General features: G+C 42.6%; 1 non-coding gene across 1 annotated transcript; it reads right to left on the reverse strand.

Moving 5' to 3' along the window:
• Positions 1 to 262: 262 nt before the first annotated feature.
• LOC117197919 (small nucleolar RNA U3) lies at positions 263 to 473 on the reverse strand. Its single transcript, XR_004478820.1, has one exon. It is a non-coding gene; the product is annotated as a small nucleolar RNA U3 (small nucleolar RNA).
• Positions 474 to 15,615: the final 15,142 nt, after the last annotated feature.

The following is a 15,615-nucleotide window of genomic DNA, read 5'->3' on the forward strand; positions in this document are numbered from 1 at the left end:
ATTTAATAAAGGGTGAGTAGCCATGAAGGAGTTAAACTGTTAACCTTTTTTTTTTTTTTGAAAGCAAGGAGTCCTAACCACTGAACTGCCAGGGAATTCCCACCTTTAACGTTCTGAGAGTTTTCTTACAATACACACCCGTAATATTACCATAAGAAAATTAAAAGAATATACCCGATGTCACCCCTCCCCTTTCCTCTTCAGTAAAGGAAACAAACCGTGAGGATGAAGAACAAAACATAAGCAATTACATCAGAAATGAATCCTTCAGCTTGAGTTTTCTCCCTTTTATCCTTCCCAAAGGAAAAAAAGAACAATCAAGAGCAAGCAGTAGGCCCACCAGGTGGCACTACTGGCCAGCTTCACACTCAGAAAAAAGCACTACAGCTCATTAGGATTTTTGAAGCCTGACGCTATTTAGAAACACTTCTCTGGTAACATACAATAGAAATGGTCCCTGAAAGTGTAGTCTTAAGATTCTGCCATTTGCCTTTGTTGAGATTAGGAAGTTTATTCCTATTTTGTTGATGGACAGATTTCTCCCACTCCCCACCCAACAGTCGTTCAGAAGAATATATTTCTTATAATAATTACATTCCGCAAATTTAACAAAGCACTTTGAAATCCATTAAGTAATATTTCTCAAAGAAAGCATAATTCACAAAGTTCTTAATTAGCTAGTACCATACAACTACCCAATAAGAAGTGATTATCATCCAACGGATAATGGCCTCTAACCCTGTAACTATTCAACACACAAGAACCAGCTTCCCAGTTGGTGCGGGGCTCCTCTCTGTGATGAGGATACTAGAAAGTTGATGCTACCTATACTGGAATAAACCAGATATGGCTTAAGTGTAGATTTGAGGTTATTTTTAATCCTGCTTTGTGTCAGGGGTTCAGTGTCAATGGAGATTTTTAATGCTCAAAACAGCAATAATTATGTTGTATCATTGTGCTTCTTAGATATCTAAGTGGAAGTGGTGAGTTGGCAGTTTATATAAGTCCCAGGTACAATAAAATCATCTGAGCTAGAGGTAGGGTCCTTGTATGGCTATTAGCATAAATGATGCCATCTTGGGCCATAGAGTTCCTCCTGTCCTTCCACTGACCCTACCCAGGACTGTACTATGTGGCAAATCACTTCTCTGTTATTAAGGGCTTTGTAGTTAATACATATTATTTAATAATCATTAGGACTAGGTTGCCTCTATGCTCTGTTAGTCCCCAAACAATGATGAAGACCTTTGCTGATGTAATCCTGGCACCCATGAGACTAGTTACCCATTCATAAATGTTGACTTAGGAATTCATATCCTGTTTCCAAGCATGTACCCCCATACACTAGGTTAACTATAAAATTGTCCCAATGGCCCTTTGGTGGTGCAGAGTGCATTTGTTAAGGCTTTCAGATTGTCATCTGCCTGATCCCACCCGGTGAGTACGTTACCCTATAGTAAACTGATCCATTGATTATATGGAGCTGCCTGCCTCGTTTTTCAATCTCGAGATGCCTTCTCAGTTTTGTGGGCACTTTTTGTTCCCTCCCTCCACCAGCCCTCTTCTGAGGAAGTACAAATAAATACAAGCATTAGAGTAATATTAATTGAGATATTAATTGATGTTTTTCTCCTCTGTGTATTGTCCTTTATTTATTTTTTTTTCTGAACTTTCCCTCAACCATCTCCATCCCAGAAGTTGGTCCAGTTTAATTGTCTCAGGGAAGAAGAGCAATAGCAGAAAACACCCTGCTAGTCTCTGGCTAAAGCTCATATTCACTAAGGAGATTAAGTGAGATGTAAACACCACAATAGAGGGAGTGCCTTTAAACCTAAAACCATAATTAAGACTTCCTTTGGGTGGGGTGGGGCTGGGAGGAAGTTGGGAGTAGGAAGATTCCAGAAAGGAATGGTTATAGCCTCCCAGTGGTGGTTCCCAATTCTGAAGCCCAGAGCATTGGATGGGTCCTGAAGAGAGGGTCTATGCATGATGCTAACTGGGCAGAGTTCTTGGGTAAGTGGGGAGAGCAAAGGGCATTCAGACTCCAGAGAGATCTTAGAGGACCCAAGGCCAGTGAACAAGCAGTGATATCAGAGAGATGGAACAGAGCTGTGGGGTGTGGAGGGATGAACCAAAATATATTGGAATTAAATTTCTACTCTTCCTATGGAAAGTGGCATTCCTGGTGGTCGTGAGGCTCCAAATAGAAACTGAAGTAAATCTAGATGAAGTTATATTTCATTTATATGAGTCTGAGGACAGAGATTCCTCCCTGAAACACAGATTCATCTTGTTTTCTTATCAATACTACGCAGTAATGCAGAAATTAATACTAGACAGTAATACAGCAGAAATGAAGAGTAGGAGAAAGAATCTTGAGACAGTGATGAGAGAGAACAGATAGCCGTAATGACCAGTTTGATGTGGGGGCTAAAGGAGAAGGAGGCAGCATCTGCAATGAGCCCCAGGTTTCTTGCTTGAGGCCTTGGGGGTAGAAGTTGAGGCCATTTACTAGGACATGGAAGACATGAGCAAGGGAGTCGTTGTAAGCCTGGGAGACTTGGGGAAGTCACGTAATTCTCTCTCCTACTCTGTGGCCTCATCTCTAAAATGGGGGCAGTGCTGCATACCATAGGGCCCCACTCATTTCACAAAGACCTGTTAGAGTGCTGTGGGCTAGAGTTGATAACTGAGATGCTAACAGTTGAAAAATACAACAGTTGATGGGGAACATTAGACTGGAAGGAAATTTAAAGGACGAAATGTTCCCCATCTCTCTAAGTGAATAGATCAGAGCCAGAGACACCCCTTCTAGTTTGACACTGCTACTTAGTATCCACATCATGGCCCACCTTTACTGGGCCTCTGTCCCCTGTAAAATGAGGACCACATGTGGTCCCACCTCTAACTTAAGCAGGGGCAGGACGTGAGGAGGAAAGGAAGAGGGACTTCAGATGATGGTTACTACTGATTGATCTGTCTTCAGAAGCATCACAGCAGCATGCAGGATGAGTATGGAGCTAGGTCAGTGCCCAGAGAAGACTGGATGCTGAAGAAGGACAGAAGCAGGAGGGACATGAGATGTGGGGGAGGAGTTGGTGCCTTGTAGATGGCTGGGGAATTGTTGTGGGGGAAGGAGAGCAGAGAACATCTGTGACCTAGGAGAATCAGGGTGGTTCAGACCTGGGACTTCCACATCAGCCCCCTACCTGGGCCCTGGAGAGCATTACCAGGCTTAAGGTAGCCCCAGGATGGCAGTATCGTTTGAGAGCTGGGCAGAGGACTCATAAGGCAGGTCCTCACCACAGGGTCCTCAGTGTAGAGAGGAAAAGAGAAAGAGAGAAGATCATTGGCTTCAACGATCTCTGAACTCAACAACACCCATTCTCGTCCTGAACTACTTCCTCTTCTGGCTAAATGTCACAGTGGAGGCACTAGAATTTTCTCCCAAACAACTGGCAGGCCCTTGAGGGTAGGGACTCTAGTTTCTCCTCCTCCTCTGGCTTCCAAAGCCCCAGCAAAGCATGGCAAAGAGAGAGTACCATGTAAAGATTCAAGTCTCACTCAAATAGTTAGAAAGGCTAGTTTGTGTAATAATAAAAATTCAGGAGGGAGGGGCAGTCACAGAAAGTGGAAAAAAAAGTAGTGGTTTTCTCATATAATGCGCGTCCTTGAGGAAAAGGGCTGACCTCAATCCTGAGACACTGCTGCACCTTCGTAATGATTCATGGAAGGAAAACAGCTATCAAAAATGCTGTATAGAAGGAGGTCAAGATTGCGGAGGAGTAGGAAGAGGTGGAGTTTATCTCTCCCCACAAATGCATCAAGAATACATCTACGAAGTGAATGATTCTCACAGAGCACCAGCTGAACACTAGCAGGGGACCTCGAACACCTAAAATGACATGAAAGATCCCTGTATAACTGGGTGGGATGAAAGAAAGAAGAAGGGAAAAAGAAGAGAAGAGGAAGCAGGACAGGACCTGTTCCCAGGGGTGGGGGTAGCTGAAGGAGAGGAGAGGTCCCTCCAACCGTGGAAGTCCCCTCACTGGTGGCGAAATCAATTGGGACAGAAGGGGAGGTTTGGGGGCTATCAGAGGAGAGTGAAGCAACTGGGCTGTGGGTGCAGGCAGGACAGACTGAGACTTACACAGACAGTCCGTGCCACAGCCCTGCACCTCCCAGCCTGAAACGTGTGTCTGTCAGTGAAGATGGGGGCTGGGTGCTGGAACCTGGGGTTTGGAGAGCAAACCCGGGAAGAGGGCTGTTATTGGATGCAAGGAAAAGGCCTGAGGGGATGGGAGTGAAGAAGTCTGCAACCGGGAATGCTTGTGGAGGAAACCTGGACTGCCATAGAAACAAAGCACCATTGTTAAGTGACACACAAGGGGAGAGGCTGCCATTGCAGCCTCTCTCCCTATACTGGCCCTGTCTCCCTGGGCACTGGGAGGGACCCCCACTGGGGCTGGCTCTCGTGCGCCTGCAACCTCTGGCTCCCTTACACAACTTGTCGCCACCAGGGCGACATGCCTCTCTCATGCCTGTGGCCAGGAACAAGGAAGGGCCGCTGCTGGGGCCGACTCTCTTTTACCTGGGGCTCCCAGCTCTCATGTGCACCCATTGCTGCCTGGGATCCCATGACCCTGTCCACTATGCCACCTCCACATACCCTCTTCACCAGGGCACTCTTGTGTGTTCCAGAGCAGCTTGGGAGCAGACTCTGTCGGTGGTCCACATGTAAAGATGGAGCTGAAACAACAGCTGAGCCACAGGGGGCCATACAACTAAGGAAAAAAAGCTCAAATATCCCCTTGCAGCTGTGCAAACCATGAATTGACACCCCTGCAACTGGCTTTGTAAACTCAGTGCCTACAGACATCTGAATGAACAAAAAGTGCTCCTGAAGCCAAGACGGTTCTGGCTTTAGCAGCTGTAGACTTTGTGGGCATATACACATGGGGGTTGGGCCAGGCTAGAGTCTGAGCTGCCCCAATAGCACCCACAGTGGGTCCAGATCCATGATTACTGCAATCCTGGGATGAACTTCAGTGAATCTGTGCTGGTGGACTGGTGAAAACACCTGAGAGACACCAGGGCCAACTGCTAACATACTCAGAGTTAAGGTATAGCCGAGATCAGTGTCAACAACAGTGTAATCTGAGAGCTCACACAAAGGGTGAAAGGTGACAAAACAGAGAATACCTACAGATGAACAGCTCCAGAAGAGGAATACTCAGTCACTTCCCTCCTAGTGTGAGTGATTAATCCTGCCTAGCTTGCATCACAGATCAGAAACACGGTGAAGAAACAGATTGGGGGGCCTCTACTCCAACAACTAGGGGGCAGAACATACCCCTGAAGGGCAATGAGAACCATACAACAAACGGGAGGCCCTGCTCAATATCCAGGGCAGGCTCTGGTCACCACACAAGTCAAACCCCCTACCAAGGGGATAATGGCACAAGCCTCTGAACTAACCTCACCCACCAAGGGGAAGACACCAGAAGCAAGAGTAACTATGATCCTGCCACCTGTGCAAAGGAGACCACAAACACCATAAGTTAGACAAATGAGATGACAGAGAAGTATGTTGCAGATGAAGGAACAAGATAAAAACCTACAAGAGCAACTAAATGAAGAGAAGATAGGCAATCTACCTGAAAAAGAATTCAGAGTAATGAGAGTAAAGGTGATCCAAGATCTCAGAAAAATAATGAAGGTATGGATCAAGAAGATACAAGCAATGTTTAACAAAGACCTAGAAGAACTAAGGAACAAAGAGAGAGGAACAATACAATAACTAAAATGAAAAATATACTGGAAGAAATCAATAGCAGAATGACGGAGGCAGAAGAAAGGATAAGTGAGCTGGAAGACAGAATGGTGGAAATCACTGCCGTGGAACAGAATAAAGAAAAAAGAATGAAAAGAAATGAGGACTGTCTCAGAGACCTCGGGGGCAACATTAAACACACCAACATTCCAATTATAGGGGTCACAGAAGAAGAAGAGAAAAAGAAAGGCCTGAGAAAATGTTTGAAGAGATTATAGTTGAAAACTTCCCTAACATGGGAAAGGAAATATCCACCCAAGTCCAGGAAGCACAGAGAGTCCCATACAGGATAAACCCAAGGATAAACATGCTGAGACACATAGTAATCAAACTAACAAAAATTAAGTACAAAGACAAAACAGTAAAAGCAACAAGGCACAAGCAACAAATAACATATAAGAGAATCCCCATAAGGTTATCAGCTGATTTTTCAGCAGAAACTCTACAGACCAGAAGGGAGTGGCATGGTATATTTAAAGTGATGAAAGGGAAAAAAATACAACCAAGAATAGTCTACCCAGAAAGCCTCTCATTCAGATTCAACAGAGAAATCAAAAGTTTTACAGACAAGTAAAAGCTAAGAGACTTCAGGACCACCAAACCAGCTTTACTACGAATGAAACAGTAACTTCTCTAGGCAGAGAAACAAAAAGAGGCCACAACTAGAAACAATAAAATCACAAATGGTAAAGCTCACTGGTAAAAGCAAACATACAGTGAAAGCAGGAAATCATCCATACACAAATATGATATGAAAACCAGCAAAAGTAAGAAGACAAGAGTACAAATGCAGGAAATGGGAACTGCATTTGAAATTAAGAGGCCAGCAACTTAAAACAACCTTGTATACATATAGACTGCTATATCAAAACCTCATGGGAAATGCAAACCAAAAAACTACAATAGATACACACAAGAAAAAGCAACCCAAACACAACACTAAAGACGGTCATCAAACCAAAAGAGAAGAGAACAAAGAACAAAAGAAGGGAAGAAAAAAGACCTACAAAAACAAACCCCAAACAACTAAGAATATGGCAATAGGAACATACATATTGATAATTACCTTAAATGTAAATTGATTAAATGCTCCAACCAAAAGACATAGACTGGCTGAATGGATACAAAAACAAGACCCATATACATGCTGTCTACAAGAGACCCACTTCAGACCTAGGGACACATACAGACTGAAAGTGAGGGTATGGAAAAATATATTCCACACAAATGGAAATCAAAAGAAAGCTGGAGTAGCAATACTCATATCAGATAAAATAGACTTTAAAATAAAGACTATTACAAGAGACAAAGCAGGACACTACATAATGATCAAGTAATCAATCCAAGAAGAAGATATAACAATTGTAAATATTTATGCACCCAATATAGGAGCACCTCAATACATAAGGCAAATGCTAACAGCCATAAAAGGGGAAATTGAGAGTAACACAATAATAATAAGAGACTTTAACACCCCACTTTCACCAATGGACAGATCATCCAAAATGAGAATAAATAAGGAAACATAATTTCTAAATGACACATTAGACCAGATGGACCTAATTGATATTTATAGGACGTTCCATCCAAAAACAACAGAATACACTTTCTTCTCAAGTGCACATGAAATATTCTCCAGGATAGATCACATCTTGGGTCAAAAATCAAGCCTTGGTAAATTTAAGAAAATTGAAATCATATCAAGCATCTTTTCTGACCACAATGCTATGAGATTAGAAATCAATTACAGGCAAAAAAAAAAAAACCCTGTAAAAAACAGAAACACACAGAAGCTAAACAATATGTTACTAAATAACCACTGGATCACTGAAGAAATCAAAGAGGAAATCAAAAAATACCTAGAGACGGGCTTCCCTGGTGGCGCAGTGGTTGAGAGTCTGCCTGCTGATGCAGGGGACATGGGTTTGTGCCCCGGTCCGGGAGGATCCCACATGCCACGGAGCAGCTTGGCCCGTGAGCCACGGCCACTGAGCCTGCGCATCTGGAGCCTGTGCTCCACAACGGGAGCAGCCACAACAGTGAGAGGCCCGCGTACTGCAAAAAACAAACAAACAAACAAAAAACCTAGAGACAAGTGACAATGAAAACATGACCATCCAAAACCTATGGGATGCAGCAAAAGCAGTTCTAGGAGGGACGTTTATAGCAATACAAGCCTACCTCAGGAAACAAGAAAAGTCTCAAATAAACAATCTAACCTTACACCTAAAGGAACTAGAGAAAGAAGAACAAACAAAACCCAAAGTTGGTAGAAGGAAAGAAATCATAAATATCAGAGCAGAAATAAATGAAACAGAAACGAAAAAAAAAAACCAAAGATCAATAAAACTAAAAGCTGGTTCTTTGAGAAGATAAACAAAATTGATAAACCTTTATCCAGATTCAACATGAAAAGAAGGGGGGACTCAAATCAATAAAATTCGAAATGAAAAAGGAGAAGTTTCGACTGACACCACAAAAATATGAAGGATCATAAGAGACTACTACAAGCAACTATATGCCAATAAAATGAGCAACCTAGAAGAAATGGACAAATTCTTAGAAAAGTACAACCTTCCAAGACTGAACCAGTAGAAAATAGAAAACAAGAACAGACTAATCACAAGTATTGAAATTGAAGCTGTTATCAAAAAACTTCCAACAAACAAAAGTCCAGGACTGGATGGCTTCACATGCAAATTCTATCAAACATTTAGAGAAGAGGTAACAACTATCCTTCTGAAACTATTCCAAAAAATTGCAGACGAAGGAACACACCCAAGCTCATTCGATGAGGTCACCATCGCCCTGATACCAAAACCAGACAAAGATATCACACAAAAAAGAAAATTACATGCCAACATCACTGATGAATATAGATGCAAAAATCCTCAACAAAACATTAGCAAACTGAATCCAACAACACATTAAAAGGATCATACACCATGATCAAGTGGGATTTATCCCAGGGATGCAAGGATTCTTCAACATTTGTAAATCAATGTGATACACCACATTAACAAACTGAAGAATAAATACCATACGATCATTTCAACAGGTACAAAAAAGCTTTTGACAAATTTCCACACCCATTTATGATAAAAACTATCCAGGAAGTGGGCATAGAGGAAACCTACCTCACCATAATAAAGGCCATATATGACAAACCCACAGCAAACATCATTCTTAACAGTGAAGAACAACGGGGATCTTAGTCCTCTAAGATCAGGAACAAAACAAGGATGTCCACACTTGACACTTTTATTCAACATCATTTTCGAAGTCCTATCCAGAGCAATCAGAAAATAAATAAAATGAACCCATATTGGAAAAGAAGAAATAAAACTGTCACTGTTTGCAGATGATATGATATTGGGTTGACCAAAAAGTTCGTCCATAAGATGTTATGGAGAAACCCGAATGAACTTTTTGGCTAACCCAATGCTATACATAGAAAATCCTAATAATGCTACCAGAAAACTACTAGAGCTCATCAGTAAATTCAGTAAAGTCACAGGATACAAAATTAATACACAGAAATCTCTTGCATTCCTATACACTAACAACAAAAGATCAAAAAGAGAAATTAAGGAAATAATCCCATTTATCATTGCATCAAAATAATAAAATACCTATGAGTAAACCTACCTAAGGAGGCAAAAGACCGGTACTCAGAAAACTATAAGATACTGATGAAAGAAATCAAAGATGATGCAAACAGATGGAGAGATATGCCATGTTCTTGGACTGGAAGAATCAATATTGCAAAAATGACTATACTACCCAAAGCAATCTACAGATTCAATGCAATCCCTATCAAACTACCAATAGCATTTTTCACAGAACTAGAACAAAAAATTTCACAATTTGTATGGAAACACAAAAGACCCCAAAGAACCAAAGTAATCTTGAGAAAGAAAAACAGAGCTGGAGGAATCAGGCTCTGTGACTTCAGACTATACTACAAAGCTACAGTCATCAAAACAGTATGGTATTGGCACAAAAACAGAAATATAGATCAATGGAACAGGTTAGAAAGTCCAGAGAGAGACCCACGCATCTATGGTCACCTGATCTATGACAAAAGAGGCAAGCGTACATAATGGAGAAAAGACAGTCTCTTCAATAAGTGATGCTGGGAAAACTGGGCAGCTACATGGAAAAGAATGAAATTAAAACATTCTCTAACCCCATACACAAAAATCAACTCAAAATGGATTAAAGACCTAAATGTAAGATCAGATACTATAAAACTCTTAGAGGAAAACATAGGCAGAACACTCTCTGACATAAATTGCAGAAAGATCTTTTTTGATTCACCTCCTAGGTAATGAAAATAAAAACAAAAATAAACAAATGGAACCTAATTAAACTTAAAAGCTTTTGCACAGCAAAGGAAAGAATAAACTTAACGAAAATAAAACCCACAGAATGGGAGAAAATATTTGCAAATGAATCAACTGATAAGGAATTAATCTCCAAAATATACAAACAGCTCATGCAGCTCAATATCAAAAAACAAACAACTCAATTAAAAAATGGGTGGAAGATCTAAATAGACATTTCTCCAAAAAAGACATACAGCTGGCCAAGAGGCACATGAAAAGATGTTCAACATCACTCATTATTCTAGAAATGCAAATCAAGACTACAGTAATGTATCACCTCACACCAGTTAGAATGGCCATCATTAAAATCTACAAACAATAAACGCTGGAGAGGGTGTGGAGAAAAGGGAACCTTCCTACACTGTTGGTGAGAATGTAAACTGGTACAGCCACTATGGAGAACAGTATGGAGATTCCTTATAAAACTAAAAATAGAGCTACTATATGATCCAGCAATCCCCCTCCTGGGCATATATCTGAAGGAAACCATAATTCTAAAGGATACTTGCCTCCCAATGTTCATTGCAGCACTCGTTACAATAGCCAGGACATGGAAGCAACTTAAATGTTCATCAACAGAGGAATGGATAAAGAAGATGTGGTACATATATACCATGGAATATTACTTAGCAATAAAAAAACAACAAAATAATGTCATTTGCAGCAACATGGATTGACATAGAGAATGTCATACTGGGTGAAGTAAGTCAGACAGAGAAAGACAAATATCTTATGATATCGCTTATATGTGAAATCTAAAAAAATCATACAAGTGAGCTTATTTACAAAACAGAAATTTGAGTCACAGATGTAGAAAACAAACTTATGCTTACCAAGGAGGCAAGGAGGTGGAGGGATAAATTGGGAGATTGGGATTGACATATACACACTACTATATATAAAAGATATTATAAGAACCTACTGTATAGCACAGAGAATTCTATTTGGTGTTCTGTAATGACCTATATGGAAATGGAGATGGAGTCTAGAAGAGAGTGGAGATATATATATATATATATATATATATATATAAAACTAATTCACTTTGCTGTACAGCAGAAACCAACATAACATTGTAAATCAACTATACTCCAATAAAAAAATTAATTAGAAAATTCAGAAACGAAATTAGCATTCAATCTTGTCCCATCTTCCTACCTGCAGCAGAAGGTAGGTGAAAAAAACCTGCTGTCTTATAGCCCCAGGTTGTCAGCTTCTTGCGCTCTCCGCTCATGTTCCCCCAACCCCCTATAGAAGGTTGGCAAGTGGACTGGACACCAGTAATAAGGAGACAAGGACAGGGTCTCCTGCCATGGGACCTGTGCCTAACATAGCATCCGCGAGAAGCAGATATCTGAAGCTGAGTCTTTCCCTTGTGGTACATTTATGGTCTCTTCAGACACCCCCTGCCAGTCCCTCTGACCATAGGCCTTGTGACGTGGGCAGTGCCTTCTGTCCCTTTGGATATCATTCCCCCGAGTCCCTGGTTTGCTCATGGCCCATTCTTCATTGAATCTCACTGTTGGGGTCCCCTCAACCTCCAAGACTCTGCTCTCAGGCAGGGCTTAAAACATCTTCAGTCAGGTTCTTCTGCCTTTTCACAGTCTGTGAAACACTCACACATCCTTACTCTGACAAATTCTGGGAGAACATTCCAGTTCTGAGGCAGCATCTTTTATCCTGCTGCCCAGGCTGTCTTAGCTATATCAACATTTCCTGTACCCTCCCCTCCCTGCCTTTGGGAACACAGTGCAAGATCTTCTATTGCAACCACAGAAGCCCCCTTCAATAAGTTTGAGGGGAAAAGGCTGCCTCTGGACACTCCTCAAAAGGGAGTAGGGACTTGGCAACAGCACCCTACAAATAAATTTTTGTGAAACTCCCCGCTCCCCTCCTCTCTAGATACAGACTCTTCTATATTCTCAAGTAGGGGACAGTGCTGGAGGATCATAGAATCAGATCTTGGAAATTTCCTTTGTGAATTCTGCACATTGTGAGCTGGCCCACCCTCAACCTTGCTCAGGCTTCAGTTGAGACTGAGGCAGGAAAAGTCCCATCTAACAAGTCTGTGACATAAAGCTCTAGTAGGATGAGGTGTCAATTCAGAGATTCTCAATTCACTCACTCATTCACTCACTCCCTCATCACTCACACAGCACCTGTTCTTTGAGTCAGGAAGCTGGAAACAGTCCAGGGACTGTCAACCTTAACTGGACAGTCAAGCAGCCCTTATTGCATTCAATTTGGATTGTCTCTAAGTCAACAGTTTTTAGTGAGGCTAGTGACTGGGACTAAATTCAGCAGCATATGGAAGTGGTCAAAACTGATCCACAAACTTGGGGTGAAAATGTGGGCATATCTCTCTCATTTTTCCAGTTGCATAGCAAGTAAGCTCCATCTACACAGCCGAAAATCCGCCTTTCCTTGAGGTCGCCCCTCTCATCTGTCCGAGATGATCTGAGAAGGTCCAGGATGTATGATGGAGAGAGCACTGGGATCTGCTGTGTCCGCTGCTGCCGCTGCTCAATGCTGCCACACGGTGGCGCCATTGAAAGTCCTTCAGCCTTCCACAAAGGGGCTTTTGTCCTTGTCCCCGCACAGCGGCTCAGGTTCTCTGAAGGAGAATGACCCCATTCCCTCAAGCGGTAACTTCAGCCAGGGGTGGCCCCCACACACCAACTAGAGCTCACGAGGTTGCAGCTTAGCTGAGATCTACTGCCAGTTTTTTTTCATAGCCCCCCTCAAGGTGCCAACTGGTTCATGGATCCCCAGGGCAGCACAGGCTCCCAGGAATCTCTGTGAGCCTTTGTTTTCAACTCAAAACACAAAGTGTCCTGTTATCACCTCCTCTTCCTGAACAACTGGGCTAATTGCCAGTCATCTAGAGTTCTGTAAAAAAGTACTCTCAATAAATTGCTAGGGAATTCCAGGATGCCCTTGTAACAGGGAAGAGGCAAATCTGACTTCATGTTGGATCTGTTTCTTTTATTTTAACCTTTGCTTCCTGTTGCTTTTGTTCACTAAAAGGATATTGTCTATACAAAATGGCCTGCCTCAGGGAACACTGCCCCTCTGCCTGAATGTTAAACCAAAGTGCCTTTGTTCAGGGAAACATCCTGACCCTGTCCACCTGTGGATGGATGCAAGGAAGAAGAAATTAACACATCCCCTCCCCAAGGCTGGCCATTCCAGGGGACATTTGAAAATCTTATGGCCTTTTTACTTTACTTCCTCATCTCCTCCCCGTCTCTGTTCTATAAAAGAAACTGGCATCCGAACCCAATAAATGTTTTTTTGCAGACATTAGTCTGCCATCTTTTGGGTCTGCCAACTTTCCAAATAAAGTCATATTCCTTGCCTCAACACCTCGTCTCCTGATTTATTGGCTTGTTGTGCAGAAAGCAGAGCGAACTTGGACTTGGTAACACCCTATGTCTTCCCTTCCCCTTCCCTCCACCTCATGTTAGCAGCCCATGGAGGCCAAATTGGTTTTCTGTCAGAATCTACAGGCCAAGAAGAAGTTGGCACTATTCTCACTTAATAAAGGGGCTACAAATGTAATCTTTTAATCTTCCTTAGGCATCCCTCAAACTAAGGGGTGCCTCAAAGTCACTCTGCCTCAAAGTAAAAGCATGTCTCACATGTTTTAAGATCTGGAACTGTCCATGGCCCTCACCTTCAGAGCAGACCTCTGGGAGTGCATTTGAAAATAGTGCCACAGTCTGACCCCTCTGACTTAAGGAAGTGATTTTAGATTCCAAGGGCTTGTTCATGCAAGTTTAGAAACTTTTAAAGTTTCTAAGAACAAAGGTTAGTCTCCATGGAGATGCAGAGTGGGGAACCCAGTGTTTCTGTTGCAGGGATGGAGGTCATGGAGTGCTGGATGTCACACTAGTGACTAAGCCACATCTCACCTTTAGTGAGTAGGAGTCAGGCACTGAAGGGAGCAGATGTGAGAGGGTGAGGCAGTACATCCCACAATCTGGGATAACAACAGTTAACATCTTTGAACATGGGCTATATGCAAAGCATTTTGGGGGTTACTTTGCATATATTAATTATAATCTTCATGATCACTCTATTTGGTAGATATTTATTACCCCCATTTTACAGATGAGGAAAGTGTGACTCAGAGAAATAACCAGTCCAGTGTCACACAGCTAGTTGTGGAGTTGGGATTCAAACCCAATTCTTAGGACTCTACAACTCATTCTCTTCCCATTATCCTATGTTGGCTCTCAAGAATAGTGTCCAACGTGGAAGATGGATGGCAAGGAGAAGGTGGCTGGGAATGGATCTTGCCATATTGAAGGGTTCCTTGTGAGATTTAAAGTTTAGAAAAATGATAGTTTTGCCTGTGAGTCAACGATGAAAATTATTCTGACCCACAGTCCCTGGCAGAAAGAGTGGTGGAAGCCAAGGGCACAGAACAAATGTGACCACTTCTTTTCCTTGGTAGTGGGTGGGCTTCTTGTTAATCTGGCATCCTCTTTAATGTCTCTGTGCCTTTGCCCTCACTGCTCCTCTGCCTGGAGTCACCTTCAACCCCTGCCTTGCTCAGCTTGGGGAAAGTCTGACAATCTCCTCTGCAGAAGAAGGTTTTCTTTTCCTGATGCATCCCCCAATACACAGGTAGAATTAGGCACTCTCTCATCTGTGTCCCCATTGTTCTTGTGCAGGCACTAGTACAGCATGCATTATTCAAAGCACAGTCATTGTTTAGGCCTAGGGCTAAACATGATGGCAGGGGAGTTATTTTTTACACAAGACAAAAACAGATGCCAGGAATGCTCAGAGCCCCAACCATTCAAGAACAGGGAGATATGAAGGGAGGCTGCATAGCCCAAAGGCAGACATGGTTAGGGGCTGAAGCTGGAACCAGGAACCAGGAACCTGGAGAGGGTGACAGATACAAGTGCTAGCAAGTCAAGCCGGAAGGTGCAGTATCTAGTGACGGGCCTGCATGTAGATGGTTTGTCCTCAGTGAGCAGGTGATGAATCAGAGGAACCAGTAACGATGAACAGCCTTTCTTAAGCCAAATCTGAGGCTGTATTTGTCACAGACAGTTGCTGCAATCAGGAATGAAATCATAATTCTCCCAAGAACTCATCATGCTCCTGGAACTTCCCTCTGTGTTTCCCGGCTGACTTCCCCACAGGTTTGACCAAAGACCTGGACCACTTGAATTGGTAAACCACACCACCCATCCTGGCCAGCCACACTCTGAGCAGCACTTCCCTCTCTAGGTGTCTGTTTGCAGAACTGTAAATACCTGAGCCCCACATGACAGTTCAGGATAACTCAACCCCCTCATTTGGGAGCCAGCCCTTACTCCTGGCCATGAATCTACTTGTGCCCAACACCTCTTTGTTTTCCTGGGAGTTGGGACTATC

The sequence above is a fragment of the Orcinus orca genome, chromosome 13, assembly GCF_937001465.1.
Source record: "Orcinus orca chromosome 13, mOrcOrc1.1, whole genome shotgun sequence".
Taxonomy (NCBI): domain Eukaryota; kingdom Metazoa; phylum Chordata; class Mammalia; order Artiodactyla; family Delphinidae; genus Orcinus; species Orcinus orca.